This window comes from Gopherus flavomarginatus, assembly GCF_025201925.1.
Source record: "Gopherus flavomarginatus isolate rGopFla2 chromosome 13 unlocalized genomic scaffold, rGopFla2.mat.asm SUPER_13_unloc_1, whole genome shotgun sequence".
NCBI lineage: Eukaryota > Metazoa > Chordata > Testudines > Testudinidae > Gopherus > Gopherus flavomarginatus.
This window is the reverse complement of record NW_026114609.1, coordinates 3378616-3399899: the sequence shown is the minus strand read 5'-3', so window position 1 is coordinate 3399899 and position 21284 is coordinate 3378616. Positions and strand designations below refer to the sequence as shown.

At 51.0% G+C, this 21284-nt stretch overlaps 3 non-coding genes across 3 annotated transcripts; 2 read left to right on the top strand and 1 right to left on the bottom strand.

Moving 5' to 3' along the window:
• Positions 1-595: 595 nt before the first annotated feature.
• Positions 596-677, top strand: TRNAS-UGA (transfer RNA serine (anticodon UGA)). The gene has a single exon. It is a non-coding gene; the product is annotated as a tRNA-Ser (tRNA).
• A 16568-nt stretch (positions 678-17245) lies between these two features.
• Positions 17246-17361, bottom strand: LOC127041033 (U5 spliceosomal RNA). The gene has a single exon (XR_007771615.1). It is a non-coding gene; the product is annotated as a U5 spliceosomal RNA (small nuclear RNA).
• A 3518-nt stretch (positions 17362-20879) lies between these two features.
• On the top strand, positions 20880-21043 carry LOC127041011 (U1 spliceosomal RNA). Its single transcript, XR_007771594.1, has one exon. It is a non-coding gene; the product is annotated as a U1 spliceosomal RNA (small nuclear RNA).
• Positions 21044-21284: the final 241 nt, after the last annotated feature.

Here is a 21284-nt window from a genome sequence, read left to right as displayed (position 1 = left end):
GGGCCTGGTGCATTCTGGGAGCAGGGATGGTGCAGAGAAAGGGCAGATACAGGGCACCTCTGAACACTCTGTGCAGAACTGCTTGTCCTGACCCACAGCCCCTGTTATCCCAGCCCTGGGCTCCCCTCTCACTGCTCTGCCAGTGCCCCTCACTCCCGATCCACAGACCTTCCTCTCTGTATCTGTGACTTCTGCTACTGAACCACTAGTGCGCTGACTCCTCTTGTGAGACATTTCTCTGCACAATACTGCTGCTATTCCGGTTACTGACTCCAGGAAACATTTTCCTTAGCCTGGTTCCGTGTGTCACTGGTTTCTATAGCAAAGATCAGTCCCTGGCCCTGTGGCCCAGACATCCTCATTCACATCAAGCTTCAAGCTGAGAATCATTTCTCATTCCCGCTCTGTGGGAGGGGAGACTTTTAAACGCGCTCTCTGTGTGACTGAACATGGCTAAGCAAAGAGAACAAACCCAAAATCCCCCCCTGTGCTTTGGGAGCTTTGCTGTGGGAATTCTATAGTTCAGATGACTTCATGCCTGGGCATTTTGATTCTTTACCAGTTTCTCTGGCAGAGGGGGAGTTTTGTGCTCACAGCTGTGATGGCCGAGTGGTTAAGGTGTTGGAGTTGAAATTCAATAGGGTTCCCCTATGCAGGTTCAAATCCTGCTCACAGTGAGGCCTGTGTTTTAGCTACTCTCTAACCCGGGCAATACCTCTCTACAACCCCCTGAGACACTCTCAATTCTCTCCCCACCTCAAGTAAATCCTGTTCTGCTCCTTTCATAGAGATGCCTGGGACACCACTTCTCAGCACCTAAAGCCTCTGGCACTCACCTAGTGCCCCATAGATCAGCCATAGCCCTGGTTCTGCTTCTCTCTCTAGCGTGTGAAAGGAGCCAAGTCAGTGACTCCATGGGTGCTACAGGGCTGCAGAAGCAACAGAGAGAAAAAAAAAATGGTACCCAGCAGCCATCTCTGCCCCTGCACCTCCCACCTGCTAGCAGGCCTGGCTGATAAGCTCCTCCTCTTCTCCTTCAGTGCCTCCTGCTGGCCATTGATGGGGTGTGCTGGAGGAGTGAGGAGAGAAAGAAGTGGGGCAGGGTCGGGTAGGAAGAGATTTGATGGTTTGGGGGCAGGGCCTGAGGTGGAGCAGGCATTGAGCACTGCCCGGGAACTCTAAGTCAGCACCTCTGAGCGCAGAAGCCTTCCCTGAGTCTGAGCTGCCAGGATCCCTGCCGCAGAGCAAGTGCCACAAGTCTCAGCCTCTCTGTCCCACACATGGCTCTGGGCACCACCAGGAATCATTTGGCTCCTGGCACACAAGGCAACATATAAGCTGAGTCCCTGGACAGCAGCTCAAACCCTGGCCTCTCCCATTAAGAGCCAGACGCTCTACTGACTGAGCAAGCCAGGCTTGCTAAGAGCCTCCACCCCTCCTCTTCTTCTCCACAGCCACTGCCAATTCCTCCTTCTCTTCCTCTCTCCTGCATCTGAGGGTCACTAAATCTCCTCACCTAGACAGCCAGCCCGTCCATGGCACCCCAATCCCCCATGCCTGAGCCTCCCTGCTAAAGTCCTGCACCTGGCTCCATAGAATTAATTCTCACATGTTACTTCTTGTGCCCAGAGAGTCTCGGCCCCACTCAGTAGAAGACCTGAGAAACACAGTGTCTGCCTTTTCTAAAGAAGTGTTTGGAGGGGCTTTTCTTCCCTGACCTAATGGATAAGATGTCTGACTTCAAATCAGGAGATTGAGGGTTTAAGTCTCTTCATGGTTGTGTTGCTGCAGTTTTACCTTCGTTCTGAATGTCCTGCTCCCTTCAGGGCTGGAACCTCTTCTTGGCCGCTCAGACCAATGCTCTGGCTTCAGCTAGGGTCCTGGGAAGGAGTTGGGTTGGGTGTCACAGAGGCATGAGCCGCAGGTGCTTCCAGTCAAGCCCTTGCCATTCCTGACTTGCCAAAGATAATGGGTTGCTGCCTGGGCTGGCGTGTAGAGCAGTTTCCGTCTTCCAAGTGTGCACCTGTCCCTGTGCTTGAGGGGGTTGGTAAATAGCACCTTAGGAGCCTGGGTGTTTCTCTGCTTCTCGCCAGCTGGGGAAAAGCCTCTTGGGGTAAAATCTTCTGCCCCACTGCAAAAGTGAGCACTGTGAGTGGGAACAGACAGAGGCCACACCAGGGGGCTGGCCCTGCTTTCCTACCTTCTTCTGATGTTGGCCACAGAGCATCAGCAGCTGCCCCACATGCTGGTCTGTAGGTCACTTTCAGTGGGTGTTTGGCATGGCAGGGAGCAGCCTCGCTGGGGGTCTTTGTGGCTGTCTGCTGGCCATGCATAGGCATGGTTCTCCCCTCCTCTTGCCCTGCCTTCAGTTGCTCTGTGGCTTATAAACCTTCCCTTTGAGTTGTCAGCACCAGCCGCTTTTGCTCTAGGTGTGCGGAGGAGGGAAGGTGTGAGGGGCTTTAGCCTGGGCTCCACCTCCCTCCTGCCAAGCCCTGACTATTAATCCCGGCCCTGGCACTCCTTTCGTCAAGCGCCATGTGGGTCAGAGGAAAGATGTGGCAGGAAGCACAAGGGCCAAACTTGTGGGCATTAGGTGAAGCAGCAAGAATCCCAACCAGGTCAAACCACAGGACTACAGGCAGCCATAGCCACCTCTGCACCCCAATCCATTGCAGCCATCTCAACCAAAGACCTGGCTCTAGTTTGTGTGAATCACCCAGCAGGAGGGAAAAGACTCACTCTTAAACAACTGGAGACAGGAAAATTGAGCACTTTGAGCTCCAGGGCTTTACCACAAACCAACACAAGTTCCCACTGACATTTGAACTCAGACTGCAGGATTCAGAGTGCTGAGTGCTGCCTATTACAGCATGGGACCAGCTTGTTCTGCCTTCTCTGGCCATCGGTGACCCTCACGGGGCTGGCTCGTGTAAGGGACTGTTGGCCCTTTACTAAAATTTAGTGGAGTTTTTGGTTGGCTACTTCCCAGTCCCAATAAAAGGGGGAAGGGTCAATGGGAAATCAGGCCCCTGAGACTGACGTGCCCCTGGGGCAATGGTCACCAATTGGTAGGGAACACGTTAGAATTTGTTAATGGAGAAAAATTCCCAGTGAAAATTGGCAAAGCTGTGAAGATTTTGAAAAATTCCAGTGAATTTACACATGAAGATACAAACAGAGAGACAAACACACAGAGAGAAAGAGAAAATCACAGACTGCACAGGCCCACACAGACATAAACAAAAACCAAACCCACACAAACCCACACAGCACACAGAGGCATATACACATAAGGGAAAGCCACACAAAATATAGAAAGAACAAATCCACACCAAAAAACACAGCAAAAGCCCACAACAAGAAAGCACAAAACCCACATACCAAAAGAATACTAAGCAAAAAAACAATCTGTATGCAAAAATCATACACACACGCACCCAAAACTATGCAAGGCATCCACCAAAATCACACAGGACCCACATGCACATCAACACGACAGACGAAAACCACATCAACATACAGAAAGCCAGGCAGGGTTTGAGTCTCACAGCAAAGAGGGTGAACACACAGCTGGTTTGGGGAGCAAAGACTGAGGGGGAGTCAGGGGCAGCACTCTTGGCTCTGCCTGACCCCTCCTGACACAGGTGGCTGGTGGAGAGCAGAGCCTGGTAGATCTGTGGAATCTGCCCTGCTCTCTGTAAAGCAAGGGGACCTCAGTGTCTTCTGAGCTGCAATTGTATTTTCTGCAGGGCAAACTCATTAGCAGAACCCATTTGCTTAAAGAAAGCTAGTGTTTCAGGTGAGGTTTGAACTCACAACCTCAGCATTGCTCCACTTAGCACTGCTACTATAAATTCTGTATACTAACCCATTGCCCCTCTGAGGGCCTTGCCTCCTTGATTCATGGATGAATTAGGGGTTGAGGAGGGTTGCATTAACTAAAACAAATCCATATTAATGGCTGCTGAATGGCAGCAGCAAAGGTGGGGAGCCTCCTTCTGTGTGATAGAGCTGGTTCCCACCTTCCGTTGCTGAGGGGAAGGTTGGTGCTTTGAGCCCACCCAGTGCTGGAACGTCCCATGGGTGTGATTAACAGAACTCAAGAGGAGAGAAGGAAAGAGAAGGGAAGTCTTTTCTAGTCCTGCCTAGCTCCATTGGTCTCCTGGGGCCCTTTCGGCTCTCTGCTCCCCTGTTGGGGAGATGCAGAGACAAGCCCCCATCTGGGTGAGTCACCGAGAGGCTGTGTCCCATGGAGTGTGTGTGGGAGAGGGGGAGGGTTGGATTGGGCTCAAGGGGAGAAGGTTGTGTGTGACAGTGTGTGGGGGAGGGGGAGGGTGTGTTCCTTAGGATATAAATGATGGAAAACACAGGGGCAGTGACAGTGAAGCCCCGTGTCTCAGTGTTATCACCCTGTGTGGTGCTGCCATTCACCTTCCCCTCCTATGGTCTCATCTTTCATTGAATCCAGCATTTTTTTCACCTGTCATCACCACAGAGGTGTCGCACATGCCTCAGATACAGAGTGCCCTCTTAGAGACGCCGAGGTCTGGAACTGATTTTAGCTGCTGGACAGCTCTGCTAGGTCTTCATTCATTTGCATAGGAAAATGCTGAGTGTTTAAATTCATTTCAAGCCCCCCCCACCCCCATTCAGCGAACTCCTGAACATACTGGAGATGGGTCTGGAAATCCATTTTCATTCGAAAAAGTTTTTCAAGGGAATCACTTGGATTGTGACTAGGAACCTATTATCCTGCAGGGAAACATTCACCCACTGATCTATACTCGCAACAAAGAGTCTCATGTATAGCTCAGAGCAGGAACAGTTTTTAACCTAGGGGTTACTAAACTTTATCTGTATACAAACACCACAGCTTACAAACTCCCCACCCCCGCTCTGTGTCACCAGAGCACAACAACAACTCTCCTTGGAGCACACACGGCTCCCCTGCTCCCTGCCCGTCAGTCTCTCCAGCATTGCTCCAATCCCTTAAAGCAGGGTCTCAACCTCAATTTACCTTAGGGCCAGTGCCAGTCCTCCAATCCTCGCAGTGGGCCAATAATGTCACTCATACCACTCAGAACCCACCCCCCAAAACTCTGCCTCTCACCTGCCTAAGACTGTAGGAGGGAGTTTGGGTGGGGGAGGAGGACTAGGATTCAGGCCCTGGATTGGGGCTGGGGATTGGGGTGCAGGAGGAGTGCAGGCTCTGGGGGGAGTTTGGGTGCAGAAGGGGTGAAAGGCTGGTCTCTGAGAGGGAGTTTGGGTGGGGGAGGAGTTCTAGGGTGCAGGCTGTGGGATGGAGTTTTGGTGCTGGGTGCAGGCTCTGGGCTGGGGCAGGGGGTAGGGAGAACAGGAGGAGGGGTGGCGGTGCAGGCTCTAGGAGGGAGATTGGGGGCAGGCGTTTGTGGGCGTGTAGAGGGAGGGGGTGCAGGCTGTGGGAGGGAGTTGGGGGCAGGCATATGTGGAGGGGCGTGCAGGCTGTGGGAGGGAGTTTGGGGGCTGGGGGGTGTGGAGGGACAGGGTGCAGGCTCTGGGATGGAATTTGGGGGCTGGGAGGTGTGGAGGGGGTGCAGGCTCTGGGAGGGAGTTTGGAGGGAGGAGGGGGTATGTGGGAAGGGGTTGGTGGTGCAGGCCCTGGGAGGGAGTCAGGGGTGCGGTGCTTATCTGGGGCTCCAAGGTGGGGCGGGCTGGGGGGCCTCTGCATGCTGCTGCCCCCAGGCATCACCCCTGCAGCGTCCCATTGGTTGCAGGGGCTTGGGGTGGGGGCAGCATGTGGAGGCACAGCTCTGCCCCGCCCTGCTATGGGGAGGGGCCAGCAGCCACTGGAGCGAGCAGGCAGATGCTGCAATGCCAGGGCCCCGGGGGGGAACGCCTGGGGGTGGCAGGTGGGACCAAGGGAGTGACCCGGTCCCAAAATTGCTGGAGCCCCACGGACAAGACTTTCCCCTCCATGGGTTACTCTGAGAGGCTACACTGATTCAAAGTCCTTGGATCTTAAAACAAAGAGGAATTAACCTTCCCCCTCCTCCTTTTCCCCCCACCAATCTCTGGTGCGTTCAGACCCAATCCCTTTGTGTCTTAAAACAAGGAAAAAAATCAATCAGGTTCTTAAAAAAGAAGCTTTTAATTAAAGAAAGAAAAGGTAAAAATTATCTCTGTAAAATCAGGATGGAAAATGTTTTACAGGGTATTCAGATTTATATAGCCCAGAGGGACCTTCTGCCCCCTTAGCCTGAGATTCAAAGTTACAGCAAACAGAGGTAAAAATCCTTCCAGCAAAAGACACATTTACAAGTAAAGAAAACAAACATAAGACTAATCCAGGTTTCCTGGCTATACTTACTACTTTGAAACATGAGATACTGATTCAGAAAGATTGGAGAAAACCTGGTTGCACGTCTGGTCCCTCTTAGCCCCAAGAGCAAACAAAGAACAAAACAAACAGCACAACAAAGACTTCCCTGAACCAAGATTTGAAAGTATCTTGACCCCCAATTGGTCCCCTGGTCAGGTGTCAGCCAGGTTCACTGAGCTTCTTAACCCTTTACAGGTACAAGAGACATTAACCCTTAACTGTCTGTTTATGACAGGAGGGAAGCCAGCGCCCTGCCCTCGCAGGAACGCCCGCTGCCCAGTCCCATCACAGAGCTGGGGAGGGAACCCAGCGCCCCGCCCCCACTTGAATGGCCACTCCCCAGTCCCCTTGCAGAGCTGAGAAGCAAACACAGTGCCCTGCCCCTGAAGGAACATCCGCGCTCCCGTCCCATCACAGAGCTGGGGAGGGGAGGTAGCACCCTGCCCCCGCAGTAAAGGCCACTCCCCTGTCGCCTCGCAGAGCGGGGAGAGAGCCAAGTACCCTGCCCCTGCTCGAACTGCTGCTGCCCAGTCCTCTGGCAGAGCTGGGGAGGGATGGCAGCGCCTTACTCCTGTAGGAACGGCCGCTCCCCATTCCCCTCGCAGACCGGGAGAGGGGAGGCAGAGCCCCACCCCCACTGGAACGGCCGCTCCGTAGTCCCCTCGCAGAGCTGGGGAGGGAACCCAGTGCCCCGCTCCCACTTGAACTGCTGCTGCCCAGTCCCCTCGCAGAGCTGGGAGGGAACCCAGCGCCCCACCCCCGCAGGAACGGCCGCTTTACATTCCCCTTGCAGACCTGGAGAGGGAAGGCAGCGCCCCTCCCCCGCAGGTCTGCACACAGGCCATGGCCATGGCCGGGAGCGCAGCGCAGAAGCTGCTCCAGCCCTGCAGCCTGCAGGGCAGCACAGTGGGGCTGGGGGCAGCACGGAGCAGGCAGGGCCCAGGTGGGCGGGGGGCGGAGACACACGTGGGGTGGACACGCTCCTGCCAGGAGCTGCCTGATTCACCCCTTGCCCGGGAGCTGCAGGAGGGGCCCGGATCATGGCTCGGCTGCAGAGCTCAGAGCCCAGGCTGGGCCCAGGAGTGAGGGGATGAGGGAGCTGGGGATGTAGCAGAGGTTGGAGCCAAGAATTGGTTGGAGATGGGGTTGTGCCACTTCCGCTTGGTGGCAGGGGGGGCCCTCTGCCTTTTTTTTTTCCCTCCACCCCCCGCGTCCCAATATTTCATCTTGACATCTGGTCACCCTAGCCTGATATGAAGGAGGATGTCTGGACCAAGGGGCCAGGGACTGGCCTTTGCTAGAGAAACCACTGTCAAGTTTTAGCCATTTAGGGCAAGTCAGCAAATAAGAACAACCTCAGGTATCAGTAACTGCTACAGGTTGCAAATTCCTACATGCAGCAGTTTCTGGCACTACACCTGCACAGCTCTGCTCCCCGGCTCTTCTCAGGCTCCTGATCTCTCCTTAGCTCTGCCCCACTCTCGCCCAGGCAGTTCCAGCTCACATGGAGGATGGGACCCCCTGGCCTGGTGACTCCCTCATTACACTGCCTGGCCTGTCAGTGCAGCTAACTTGGAGCTTTGGCCTCTCCCCATTGTCCCTGGGGACTGTCAGTCTCAGGGTCCTGATTTCCCATTGATCCTTCCCCCTTCTATTGGTGCTGGGAACTAGCCAACCAACCCCCCCCCACACACACACTAAGTTTTAGTAAAGGGCCAAGAGCCCCCTTACACAAACCAGCCCCATGAGGGTCACCGATGTGCAGAGAAGGCAGCACAAGCTGCTCCCATGGTGTAATAGGCAGCACTCAGGACTCTGAATCCTGTAATCCGAGTTCAAATCTCAGTGGGACCTTGTGTTGGCTTGTGGTCATAGGGGGCAGGTTATATACATGTGTGGTGCTCGAGCTGCAGGAATATTCAGGGCTGGGGGCCCTGCTCCAGCAATATTTGGAGCTGGGTCTCTTCCCCTGGCCCTGGCCCCTGCCTGGCACCCCTCCCCCTGCTGCGCTGTGTCCCTGCCTGACAAAAAGCAGCATGGGCCTGCCTGCTCCTGCTGCTGGAGTAGAGGTATTTGGGCAGAACTGCTGTCTGCTGCCCCAGGGTCCTAGTGCCTGCCCACCACTAATGGCAAGGCAGGCTGCCCTGAGCCTCCCCGCAGTATGAACCCCCCATCATCAGCCTCACACCACACCCCAACCCTCTGCCCTAGCCATGAACACTTCATCTCTCAGCCCCAGCCCTGAGCCCCCTCCTGCATCATGAATCCCTCATCCTCAGCCCTGCACTCCCTCCCAGACCCTGCACCTCTTATCCCTTCCTACAACCCCACCCCCTGCCCCAGCCTGGAGCCTGCACCGAGCACCCAAACTCCATCCCAAAGCCTGCACCCTAATCCCCAGCCCAGGATCTGCACCCCAGATGTCCCCCCCAAACCTCCTCCCAGAGCCTTAGGCAGGTGGGGGAGGAGTTTGGGGGGTGGAGTTGGGGGGTGGGTTCTGGGCACCACCAAAATTTCTACAAACTTGCCACCCATGTTTGTGGTAAAGCCCCAGAGCTCAACTTCCCTGTCTCCAGCTTTGTACGAATGAATCTTTCCCCTCCTGCTGGGTGATTCACACCTCCTAGAGCCAGGTCTTTGGCTGGGGTGGCCACAATGGGTTAGGGCTCTAGAACTTGCTACCCTGATAGCTGCGATTCTTGCTGCTGCACCTGATGTTCACAAGCTTGGCCCTTGTGCTTCCTACCACACTTTTCCTCTGGCCCACATGGCACTTGAAGAAAGGAGTGCCAGGGCTGGGATTAATAGTCAGGGCTTGGCAGGAGGGACGAAGAGTCCCAGGCTGGAGCCCCTCACACCTTCCCTCCTCCGGGCACCTAGAGCAGAGGCAGCCCAGCTCTGTCCGCTGGATACATCGGCAGAGTAGGTGAGTTCATGTAAATACAGTCTGGTCCCAAAGCCTCCTCCCAACCCTGGTCATCAGTAGCTGCCAGGGGAGAGCTCATTCACACCTCGCTTACAAATTATCATTTGAAATTCTAAGGTTGGCCAACACTGCTGAAGCCAATGCACCGACATTGTCAGCAAACACAACAGCTGGGTGAGGAAACCCGGCTTTGTCCAGACTTTCCAAACCTATTTTACTTTCTCAGGTACAAGTAGTTTTCATACATTATATCTGCTTTTAAAGTGTGTGTTAATGTTTCAATTTCCATTCAAATTTGCAACCAATGGAACCAACATTGGCAGCGCTGCATGTAACTACCTGACCACCGAGGGAGGAGGTGTTGGGGAAATTGGGGGAAGGGGGTGCACAGCCCCCTGGCTGGGGGCCATATAGGGAATGCCCAGTTTCACTGAATTGAGTCTCCTCCTGCAGCACCTGAGTAGGTTACATCAGAGAGGAGCTGCAGTGTCTAGGCAGTGGGACGCCTGTGCCTTTAAGAGCCCAGCCCTGGTAAGTCCATGCTGAGAGGTGCTGCCTGTGAGAGGGGAAATAAAAAAGCCCTCTGCTCCCCCCACCCATGTTTGCAAACACTGGAGTCTCAGCCCACCGGGATAACTGTTACCCCTCGGCCCCTGCCTGTGACAGGATTTAACCCTCTGGCAGCACCTCCCTCTGGGCTTAACTCTGGCTCCTCCCCCCCTCCCTGACTTTGCCCTTCAGCCCCTCTCCTAACTGTGCCTCCAGCTGCTTGACCCTCCAACCCGTCAATTTCCAACCCCTGCTCAGACCCTGGCCACCCCCTCCTCTGATTTGCCCCCCTTTGCCCCTTTTTAATCCCTGTAAAAAGTAAAGTGTGCTGGGTCCCATTCACTGGAGGGAGGGCTGGGCGCCTGGCCCCTGCCTGCCCAGTGCTTAAAGTGCCCCATGATCTTATGGATATTTGCTGAGTGCTGCAGGGTCACCCGAAGGGGGAGAGAGGCACGGTTAGGTGGTGATGCAGCCAAGGGTGCCTCACTCAACACTGAAATGCAGCCACCTCTGGGGTGACTTACACAAGTAAGTAAATGAATTTGGAACAAGAAACGCACTGAAAGGACCGAGGCAGCTGCAGGAGGTGGAGAAAACCAGAAAAAGCAGTATCCCTGGATCCCAGCCCTGCCCCTCCCCCCCTCTACTCCCTAACCTCCACTCCCCTCCCACATTTGAGGGGAGAACCCAAGAGTCCTGGTCCCCAGTCTTGCCCACCCCCATATTTTGATATGGCTCCATCCAACAGCTGCCCCCACAATTGCAGGGTAGTGCCATGGGGCACACTGGGGCCTGCCTATTTGCACAGGATGGGCAATGCCAGTGCCCCAGGATGGGGAGAGAGGATGCTAAGGGAGAAGCAAGCAGCAGACAGCTCCCATGACAGACAAAGAAATGATAGGGGGTGCTATGCTGCAATGAATGAAGGGGGTTGGCAGGGAATGGGAGGATCTTCCCTCACACCAGGTGTGTCTGTCTCCCTCCCAATTCCTCCCCAGCCCTATCCCAGCCCAGGCTAATCCCGGCCCAGCTGCCAGGGTTAAATTTGGCCTGGATTCTCCAGCTGCTGGGGATGGGGCGTGGGGCTAGGAAGCATGAACCTCTACTCCCCCTTCCCCAGACACAGTTGCATGGGTACAGACCAAAGGAGCCTGCAGCACTGCTGCCTAGAGGAAACTGAGACACCAGTCAGTGACAGACACATCATGGCTCTCCTCATCCTCATCCTCTTTTCCATATACAACCTGGCTAGGTGAGAGGGTGGTAAACTCAGGGCAGTTGCATAGTTAACCTGTGGAATTCATTGTGAAGGCCAAGACTATAACAGGGTTCAAAAAAGAACTAGGTAAGTTTAGGGTGGATAGTTCCATGAAGGGCTATTAGCCAGGGTGGGCAGGGATGGTGCCTGTAGCCTCTGTTTGCCAGAAGCTGGGAATGGGCAATAGGGGATGGATCAATTGATGATGCCCTTCTCTGTTCACTCCCTCTGGGGAACCTGGCACTGGCCACTGTCAGAAGACAGGAGGATACTGGGCTAGATGGACTTTGCGTCTGAACCTGTCTGGCCGTTCTTATGTCTCCCTTGGCGCAGCAGTGACACCTCGTGGTCATTCAAGGTAATGCACAGAAGGTGTTTCCCTTGATACAGCAGTGACACCCACTGGTCAGGTGGTGTAATGCACAGCATGTGTCTGCCCTCTACGAGCAGTGACACCCACAGACCAGTCACGGTAAGGCACAGAGTGTGTTTCCCACCAATCTGGGTAAGGCACAGAGCATGTTTCCCATGGAGCAGCAGTGACACCCAGTGACCAGCAGGGGTGGCATCAGACTCTTCTCCTTTAGTGGGGGACTGAGATGGGCTAGACAAAAAAAATTGGGGGGCTGTGCCCCCCATCACCTGGCCCCACCCTTCATGGGGGCCATGCCTCTGCTCCTTCTCAGTTAAAGGCCAAGCTCATCTCCTCTCCCCCCGGCTAGGGTTTACAGCAACACAAACTTTACTAAAATAAAATAATAAACAGGGTTTACTTAAAATATGCTAAATCTGTCCAAATTTTAGTACTGAATCCAAAGTTTTCTTAAAGATCCCATCAGTAACCAAAACCTAAATGAAAATTGAAACCAAAAACAAGGCTTAATTTAAAACCCAAACATTAAGAAAAACTTTGTTTGTAAAAATAAAAACTAACAAATGCTGTAAATTAATAATTTCAACATTTTATCAAAAAAGTGTGCTACAGCAGAATGATAAAATAACATCAAATAAGTAAGCATGACCACTAAAACCTCCTATAAAGGAATTGAATACTGGTCAAATCTATAAAATATGCTGAACTATGTCAAAACTGGTGTTGCAGGTCAGCCATTCAAATCCAGCAAATGTCAATTAAAAGCTCCATTCCAACTAAAAAAACTAAAACACCTCAATAAACCAAAACGGTCACAGCCTGAAACAAACCTACACAGAAGCAAAATTAAACCTGTACCAACACAGGAACAAACTATGTAAATTTCTAATTCTAACTTCTTGTTTCTCCCAGGAGAAAGGTGTTTTGCACCCCAGTAACCGGGCTGTCACTGCAGCTTTCCTTTCACTAAATAAGATTTTTACCAAATATAAATTGCCCTCCAATTTCTCTAAGAGAAATTGAAATTGTATCTTTGTACTAATATCCCAAGTGTGCAAGTCCATCCCCTCAGAGCAGCCCCACACCCTGAGGCCAGGGGAGAATCCCAACTGGTTTGTGCATTTGTAAACCTGGGGCCTGAAGCTGATGAGAGAAAGGGAAATGAGCCATCTTGGAACTTTCCGATACCACCTGCGGGGAGCACAGGGATTTGACTGAGTGACATCCTGGCTAATTTTCACCTTGTTCTCCGCCAGCAGGATCCACTGGAGAGCTTGGGAGTGGCTTGACCATGGCAGCACCCTATTTACATATTACAAGCTGGCATTTTGGGGCCAATGGGGTGAAATGTGAGTACTTTTGAGGTTGGGACCCACATGAGAAGGAATGTGGACAAAGTAGAGAGAGTCCAGCAAAGTGCAATAAAAATGATTAGGGAACTGAGACAGATGACTTACGAGAACCTACAGGCCATATCCTGTATGTTAAGCTAAGGCAAAGTTAGCATATCTATATTGTGACCTTTTATTCAGAGAGGAAAATCAACCTTTATCATGTTACTTAAATAGATAAGTACCCATGCCTGTCCAAGACCTTTACCTAGACCAATCGACAATGGAGAATGGCATAGGGTTTTTTTCAGTGTTGTACCCACAGATTTAACAGGTACACTACAAGGTAACTTATGTGCATATTTACATGTCATCAACAAGCACAAACATACTAGTGTATAAAGTAAATGTACCCTAATGTTTTGTGGGTGAGGAATGAAATTTGGGCATAGGAGGAAGGATTTCCGGCCCTTGTGCCCTATGAAAGAGGTAACCCACCTTGCTAGAGCACTTCGCTCTATCATTCTGACTTACTTCCTCCACTCTCTCTCTATCTACTATCAGCAGGCTGTACTTGTTCTTAAACTTTAAGTTTCAAGGGAACTAGGCTAAGTTCGGTTTCCCTAAGTTGTTATTCTTTGTTTATTAAGTTTTGATTTTAAGTTTAATATATTCAAGTAAACCCTAAGTAACACTAGCTTTTTCTAAGTACTGCATCTTTCACTTAAGAATTGAGAAACCTGAACTGCAAGGCTGGTCCTGTGTCTCTTACCACCAGGTTATCAAGGAAGGCTGTGAGTATATTAATCAAAACTTTGTTGCATATAATGCCATATGCATCTTTTGAATAGCAGTAATGCAACTGTAACTTTGTAACTCAATTAAATTAAATTAAATGTAAGCTAATCAATTAAATTTTCATCAAATTATCCACATTAATATTATTAGTACACCCTACATCAGGCTACATGGGACAGAGAGTTGGAGTGCAGAGGAATGAAGGCACTGGCTCTGGGGGTGCAAATTCTGGGGTGGGGTTAGAATGAGACATTCAGGGTGAAGTAGAGGACTCAGAGTTAGGATAGAGAATTAGCTGTGAATGCTCTGGAATGAGGCCAAGAAAAAGAAAATTTAGATGGAAGAGAGAAATCAAGGTAGAGCAAAAAGCAGAGAAGAAGTGTGTGATTTTAGCTGCAGAGGAAGAAAACACTTCTGCTTGTCTTCTCTCACCAAAGCATCAACGAACCAGATGAAAGACATCTCTCTCTCACTGCAACAACAACTCTAGTTGACCTAGACTGAGAAAGGAAACCTTCTTCTTTGCAATACTAACAGACATGGACTGAGTCATGAACACCTCCCACTCTCCAATCTGGTGTTCCTGGCCTGGGACAGGGGAGGGGCTCCTCTCTTCTCCATTTGTGACATGGTGGGATGAGAGAAGTGACAGGGCTTTACGGGAAATAATTATTTGCCTGATTCATGTGCAAGTCCTAATCCTTGTTAACCCAAACAAACCGTTTATCCTGCATGCTGATGCCAGTTTGGAGGGTCTGGGAGCAGTCCCGTACCAGGAAGTGGAAGGAAATGTAAATCTGTAGCCTTTGCCAGCTGAGGACTGTCTGATAGCGAAACTCGCTATCCCATCCACCAGCAGCAGTTCTTGGTCTTGTAATGGGCCATCACTGAGAAATTTCGAGACTACTTGTGTGGTGCTCAGTTTCAGGTGTGGACAGAGAACAATCCACTGACTTATGTGTTAACAAGGGCTAAGCTGGATGCTACAAGGCAGAGGTGGGTGGCTACTTTTGCTAGCCATAACTTCGCATTCAATACCAATGAGTTGGTATAATAAGGAATGTGATTTATCAGGACCACCAATTCTTGGCTGGGGGCGAGGATGTAAGCAGGGTGAGAATGAACTCTACCCTGCCATCTGTTGGTGATCTGTTGTAAAAGCCTTTTGAGGCTGATGCCATTTGCATGGTTCCACCCACCCCAGATTGCATGATGGGGGTGCCTGTCCAAAGGGTCATTTTGGCTGCTGTGGGATCCCCAGTCTCTTTCTTATTAGAGCAGGGGTAATAAAGTGCAGTTATTCTGGTGATATAAATCAAGGACAGTAGAACGGTACTTAGCAGTTCGTGATTTTGGAACTTACCCGAACCTACATAAATCTCGTTAGGCAAGGGACGTGGGTTCCAAAGCATAGTGAAATAAGAGAGATTGAGAAAGGATGTTTGTATTTTATTAGTACAGATTTTTTGTGAAATCTGTAAATGCAAGTCTTGTGTCTTACATATCTTTCTAGTTTAAAAATAGAGCTTTTATAGTTTGAACACATATTTGCACTTATACTACAGATAAAAAGCCATTAATGACTAAATGCACTTTTTAGACATACATAAACTGCTGGGCTGGCATCTCATTTCCACACTAAAACTTGTAAACAACTCCATAGCTGGGTAAAATGCTCCTTACGGCTCAAACGGCAAGGAAATTTTGCAGATTGCACACTGGGACAGCAGCTGTGGGACACAACTTCCAAATTCTTAGTCACAGATAAGCAGGCAGGTTTATGCAAATTCTGGACTCTGGGACCAGAGCTGGGGTTGGCAGTGGGGGGGACCCAATTTTTTTAGCACATGCACCACCTCTGCAATACCAACCTTTACTACCTCACTCCATAACACCACACACACAACAGCCTTTTACCTCTCAGGAACCAAAGCATACCCTGAAAGACACAGAGTGGTATAAGCTTAAGGCAAATGACTGCAGTACTAACAACAACTCAAAGAGATTCAAAAACATCTCCGTCTTTACACACCATGGACAGTAGGAAGAAAAACTACAAGCAAAGGCCTACAAGAACCAAACAAACATCCATTCCAACCTCCCATAAGCTTTGAGTCTTTGGAACCCAGACCCCTTAATGGGTGAGTATTTTCAGGCGAGGGTGAAGCTCTCAGGCCTCAAATGCCAGGTACAGTTACTCTCTCCTTGATCCAGAACCAACAGGAAAATACACTGCATTACTCCTGCCCCAATAACAAAGAGACTGGGCATCCCACAGCAGCTGAAATGACCGTTTGGAAAAGCACTCCCATCATGTAATCTGGAGTGGGTGGAACCATGCAAAAGACATCAGCCTCAAAAGGCCTTTACAACAAATCACCGACAGATGGCAGGGTAGAGTTCATAGCGACCCTGCTTAACCTAGGCTACGTCTACACTACAGCATAAAATAGAAATTATTAAAACCAGATTTATAACACCGGTTTTATAAAATCGATTTTACGCATCCACACTAGAGCACATTACTTCGGTGGTGTGCCTCCATGGTCCTAGACTACCATCGATTTCCGGAAAGGTGCACTCTGGGTAGCTCAGTAAAAGAATGGGACCAATAACTTCGATTTCCATCCACACTAACCCTAAATTGGTATAGTAATATCGATTTTAGGGTTACTCCTCTCATTGAGCAGGAGTACAGAAATCTATTTTAAGACCCCTTAAAATCGATTTTAAGTGCCTTGTAGCGTGGACGGGTACAGCGTTAAATCGATTTAACGCTGTTTAAATCAATTTAACGCTGTAGTGTGGACCCTAACTCTTACAGCAAACCAGGGCAAAGAAAGCCTATGCAAGCGCTATTCCGCAGCCCCGATGCTCTTTTCTGCTCCTTCCCACCGAACTATCTCAAACATACAGTCAATTGCATCAAAGCAATTCCTCACTATTTGGGGCATTGGTGCCCCTTAGTCCCCCTGAGGTGATCGGTTGGTTCCTTCTGGCCTTAAACGCTAGGTAGGAATCTGACTCAAAGGGCCACAACCTTCCTCCTCTTCTGCTGCTATGAACTATCCCTCATCTGGGCAAAACCTTTGAAAACACTGGTGTTTTCCCAACAGGAAAGGGATGGACAATTTCTCTTCTGTGGGGAGGCGAGGGAAACCATGCAATCACCTTCTGGAAGGTATATCAAGGAGGGCGGCGTAAGAACCCTCACGGACTAGATAAAGAAAGCAGCTCTTTAACTGACCTTCCAACAACGACAAACTAAAATCTGCAAGAGCAGCCTTTCAACTCAGGGGCCCAATAACAAGCTGTTGCCAATAACTAATCGCAGAGTTACAAATGACTCCAAACCATACACTCTTGGGACAAACCAAACCTTAACACAAACAATGCCACATTTATTTGCTGCTCTTCAACCGTGATAACCGATAACTTCCAAAACCAAAGAGCCAGCAGAATACCCATCACAAAAGTGTCCCCTGCTAGATAGGAAGCCATCTCACTAACACGATGAGCTCAAAGTAAAATAAAATAACGGGATAGAAAATCCCAAACAGTCATTTTCAGAGCTCTGAGTTGTTCATAGGAAAGCTCAAGCCACTGACACCAGTTCAAGTAGTCCCCTTCTGTTCTTTTCACAACAGAGAACAGCCTCACCAAAGCAAAGCCTCAAAAAAATGGGTACAAACTCATAAATGTTCCTCTCCATGGAAATCTTTAGTAAAAGGTGAAAGATTTATATGAACTGAAGAGAAAACAGAGTACATAGAAGACAGGGCAGAGGCGCTGCCGGGGCAACCGCGTATGCTACCACAAGTCAGGGTGAGTACTCTCACAGCCCGCTAAACCGCAGAGCTTTTAGAGGAAATGGAATTGAACCGATTGACAGCCCGAGTTGGATCATGGGAACCGGGGACACAGGGAGTAAAACTAGCCCCTTGACCAGGGACTCGCTTCGCTGCGCGCAGTGCACTGTGAGTATGCAAATAAGATGCTCCGGCCATCTCCGGCGCTCAAAGAAGTCTTTTCTCCGGGCTGTCTCTGCTCCTTCCCCAGCTGGGCGGAGGTTGGGATGCGGCGAGGGTGGGGAAGCTGCTCTCCTGAGACAGTCCCGCTGATGCCCAGGCACATGGAGGACGGAGCCTGGACGAGAAGCAAGAGGGCACTTGGCCCACAGCTAAAATCTGAAGCAACAGCACACACTTTGCCAAGGAACTGGAGGCGGGATCTCGGACATGAGATTCTATCTGCCGGCCGGGGTGCGACCCCGCGTTGTACCTGCTGCTTGGTCTGCCTCTGCTGCAAAGTAGCTCGCCTCAGATCCTTGGAGTTCACTGAGCTGCAGATCGCCCTGATGCACAGGAACAGCTTAAAAATCATGGACTCTCAGGCTACGTCTACACTACAGCATAAAATCGAAATTATTAAAACCGGTTTTATAAAATCGATTTTACGCATCCACACTAGGGCACATTAATTCGGTGGTGTGCGTCCATGGTCCTAGGCTACCATCGATTTTCGGAGCGGTGCACTCTGGGTAGCTACAGTAAAAGAATGAAACCAATAACTTCAATTTCCGTCCACACTAACCCTAAACCGATATTGTAATGTCGATCTTAGGGTTATTCCTCTCGTTGGGGAGGAGTATAGAAATCGATTTTAAGAGCCCTTAATATCGATTTAAAGTGCCTTGTAGTGTGGACGGGTACAACGTTAAATTGATTTAACGCTGTTTGAATCGATTTAATGCTGTAGTGTGGATCAGGCCTCAGGGTTGGAAGGGACCTCAGGAGGTCATCTAGTCCAACCCAATCCCCAACTAAATCATCCCGGCCAGGGCTTTGTCAAGCCTGACCTTGAAAACCTCTAAGGAAGGAGATTCCACCACCTCCATTGGAATAGGGAACCCATTCCAATGCTTCATCACCCTCCTCGTGAAAAAGGGTTTTCCTAATATCCAACCGCCACCTTCCCAACCACAACTTGGGACCATTGCTCCTTGTTCTGTCATCTGGTACCACTGAGAACAGTTTAGATCCATCCTCTTTGGAACCCCCTTTCAGATAGTTGGAAGCAGCGATCAATCCCCCCTCATTCTTCTCTTCTGCAGACTAAACAATCCCAGTTCCCTCAGCCTCTCCTCATAAGTCATGTCTTCCAGGCCCCGCACCTCCCTTCCCCCGCAATCATTTTTCTTGCCCTAGGCTGGACTCTTTTCAGTTTTTCCACATCCTTCTTGTAGTGTGGGGGCCAAAACTGGACACGGTACTCCAGATGAGGCCTCACCAATGTCGAATAGAAGGGAACGATCACGTCCCTCCATCTGCTGGCAATGCCCCTACGTATGCAGTCCAAAATGCCGTTAGCCTTCTTGGCAACAAGGGCACACTGTCGACTCATAGGCAGCTTCTCCTCCACTGTAACCCCTGGGTCCTTTTCTGCAGAACTGCTGCCTAGCCATTCGGTCCCTAGTCTGGAGCAGTGCATGGGATTCTTCCGTCCTAAGTGTAGGACTGGGCACTTGTGCTTGTTGAACCTCATCAGGTGTCTTTTGGCCCAATCCTCTAATTTGTCTAGGTCCCTCTGTATCCTATCCCTACCCTCCAGCGTATCGACCGCTCCTCCCAGTTTAGTGTCATCTGCAAACTTGCTGAGAGGGCAGTCCACGCCATCCTCCAGAACATTAATGAAGATATTGAACACAACCGGCCCCAGGACCGACCCCTGGGGCACGCCGCTTGATATCGGCTGCCAATTAGACGTGGAGCCATCGATCACTACCCGACGACCTAGCCAGCTTTCTCTCCACCTTATAGTCCATTCATCCAGCCCATACTTCTTGAACTTGCCGACAAGAATACTGTGGGAGATGATTGTATCAAAAGCTTTGATAAAATCAAGGAATAACACGTCCATTGCTTTCCTCTCATCCCCAGACCCAGTTATCTCCTCACAGAAGGCAATTCGGTTAGTCAGGAGTGACTTACCCTTGCTGAATCCATGCTGACTGCTGCTGATCACTTGCCTCTCCTCTGAGTGCTTCAGAATTGATTCCTCGAGGACCTGCTCCATGATTTTTCCAGGGACTGAGGTGAGGCTGACTGGCCTGTAGTTCCCCGCATCCTCCTTCTTTCTTCCCTTTTTTAACGATGGGCACTACATTAGCCTTTTTCCAGTCATCCGGGACCTCCCTCGATCACCATGAGTTTTCAAAGATAATAGCCAATGGCCCTGCAATTACACCCGCCAACTCCTTTAGCACCCTCGGATGCAGCGCATCCAGCCCCACGGATTCATGCTCCTCCAGCTTTTCTAAATAGCCTCAAACCACTTCTTTCTCCACAGGGGTCTGGTCACCTCCTCTCCATGCTGTGCTGCCCAGTGCAGCAGTCTGGGAGCTGATTTTGTTCGTGAAGATGGGGGCGGGGCAGGGGAAAGCATTGACTACCTTAGCTTTTTTCACATCCTCTGTCACTAGGTTGCCTCTCTCATTCAGTAAGGGGCCCACAGTTTCCTTGACTTTCTTCTTCTTGCTAACATACCTGAAGAAACCCTTCTTCTTGTTACTCTTAACATCTCTTGCTAGCTGCAACTCCAAGCCTGAGTTGCCCTTCCTGATTTCGCTCCTGCCTGCCCGAGCAATAGTTTTATACTCCTCCCTGGTCATTTGTCCAATCTTCCACTTCTTCCAACGGCGCTGCCTGCCAGTGCACTCAGCCTCACTTGGCAGGTAACAAAAGGGATGGAGTGGCCTTCCAGTTTCTGGAGAGCGGCTGACAACACCCGACCTTCTGCACTGAGGAAAAACTGACGTGAGACAAGGCAGGGGAGGTCGTTCTTGTATTGAACCAACTTCCGGTGGGGAGAGAGAGCAGCAAAATGCAAGCTGCACTCTTTCCCCAGCAGCAGCTGGTCCATGTCGTCTCTCTGATAGCCTGGATGCCTGGGACGGGACCCGGCTTCAACTCCAGGGCACGCAAGAGCCCTGGCCCGGGCAGGCAGGGGGAGGGGCCTGAGCGGAGGGGCGGAGCCGCATGAGCATGGATGCAGATCTGTGTGCGAGCAGAGCATTGTGGGAGCAGAGACAGGCTGCCCGGCAGGGCCCGCCTTTGGCCCCGCGAGCTCGGCATGGAGAAGGGAGGGGCCTCGGGGACGCGGCGGGGCAGCTGTCGGCAGTGGGGGCCGGTGTGGGCGAGGCCGGGGGCTCGGGGCGCGGCGGTCCGCCCCGCGTCTTATAAGTCTGGGGAGAGCGAGGGCAGGCGGCAGCTGGGCAGTAGGACCTCATACTTACCTGGCAGGGGAAATACCATGATCACGGAGGTGGTTTTCCCAGGGTGAGGCTCATCCATTGCACTGTGGGTGTGCTGACCTCTGCGATTTCCCCAAATGCAGGAAACTTGACTGCATAATTTGTGGTAGTGGGGGATTGCGTCTGCGCTCTCCCCTGGTGATTGGTTGAAAAGACAGGAAAACTGAGATGCCTTGGGGAGTGCTGCTCAGTGGGCTGGGGATGCTTGGTCCAGCGTGTAGCTGTGTGCTTGGTTGGTTTTGACAAAAGCCGTTTTGCTTCTCTGTCTTTCTGACTGTTCTTTTCCTCAGGTCCTGTAGCTCTTGGCACCTTTGTCATTGCTGCTGATAATGGGGCCAAGGGAGAGAAAACAAAGCTCAGCTCTGAAACTTTACTTGTG